A 1,571-nucleotide genomic window follows, 5' to 3' on the forward strand; every position below is an offset into this window, starting at 1 on the left:
CTCTCTCTCTCTCTCTCTCTCTCTCTCTCTCTCTCTCTCTCTCTCCAGGATCTTGCTAAGTTGCCCAAGGTGGCTCAAAGTCTCCTGGGCTTTCAATCCTCCTACCTCAGTCTCTGGGGTGCTGGTATTACAGGTGTGCATCACTGCACCCAGCAAAAATGCCATTTAATGAGCACCTAATGGGTGCTGGCAGTTGGCCTAGGCTGGATGGTGAGAGAACTGAAGCTTGGAACGGTGAAGGGACATTCCTATTGTAGTGTGCGGGGCAGTGCCAGGCTTAGAGTACAGGACAGGAGCCTTGGATGCTCACGCCCTTGATCTTACTATGTGCAAGTATACTAAGGGCTCACAGGTTTGTGCTTTGTTCCCTTAGTTTCCTGGGCTACCCTGGGGGACATTCAGAGCCACACACTGTTGGGGCTCAGTACCTCTCCTTTGGCTTGCTGTCCCCATGAGCAGTAAACTCATAACTTACCTGCAAGGCTGCATTAAAGCCCATCCTGGGAGAGTGACCAGGCTGCTTAGTAGGAAGAACCCTGGAAAGGGACTTTAGAGCAGCCATGGGTACAAATGTGGAGGAGCCGTGATGGGAAGTGTGAGCCAGAGAGCTGGTCCTAAGCAAAGTGCTTGGGCATTCACGGCCTGGCTCTGCCTGGGGACCTGCAGGTACCTGTACCGTAAGATATGCACTCCCTTCTCCACCTGTGTGCACTGGGAGGGGCCTACAGAGGCATAATAAGGAGAGGAGGGGGCAAAGCCTGCGAAGGTCAGCCTCAGAGGCCCCTTCCCACTGGCTTTTTACTCTAGTACAGAAGAACAGAAGGAGCACCTGGCTTTGAGCTCTGGCTCAGTCAACTGGGTGACAGGAGTGGCCTCGTTCATGGACTAGAATTAGACCTAATTAGTACCCATTCTAGCTTGCTGCAGCAAGGTCATAGGGATTGGACAGTGCAAAAAAAGAATCCCCACCCAAATTCAGGAACTATAGTGATTATTATCTTGCAAAACAATGAATGCCCAGATCTGTTCAAATCAGCACAACCACAGAGTCAGGCAGACATGGTCAAATTCTGAACTTGCTGCTTGCCAATGATAGCGGTGGTGGCTACCAGCCCTGTCATGTCAGAGGCTTGCCATATGCTAGGCATTATTCTAAGCCATTCATGCATAGTATCCTGCTTCATCCCCTCTCAAGAACAGTATGAAACATAATTATTATTATTCTCATTTTGCAGAGTTAGTAAGAGTCTCGTGTCACCTATAGGTAGGTAGCATAACTGGGGGTGGAGGTGGGGTCCTAACATTAGCAGCCTCATTTTTATATATTTCTTCATGCTAAGTCTAAGCTGTTATACATCACTGGAACTCCACTTTTATGATTTCTTACCAGGTCTCCCCAAGTTGCAGCCTTTCTGTTATTCAATTAGTGTTTTCCTTCTAATCAAGTTGCTTGAAGCCAATATTACATCAGTGGACAGGTATCCTGACCACGTGTGGCATGCTGGAGTCACTTGCCACACTGTGGTAGCCCGGATGCCACAGAAACCAGTAAGTTCTGGCTGGGTCTTGGA

Source organism: Octodon degus, unplaced genomic scaffold (assembly GCF_000260255.1).
Source record: "Octodon degus isolate 3935 unplaced genomic scaffold, OctDeg1.0 scaffold00021, whole genome shotgun sequence".
Taxonomy (NCBI): domain Eukaryota; kingdom Metazoa; phylum Chordata; class Mammalia; order Rodentia; family Octodontidae; genus Octodon; species Octodon degus.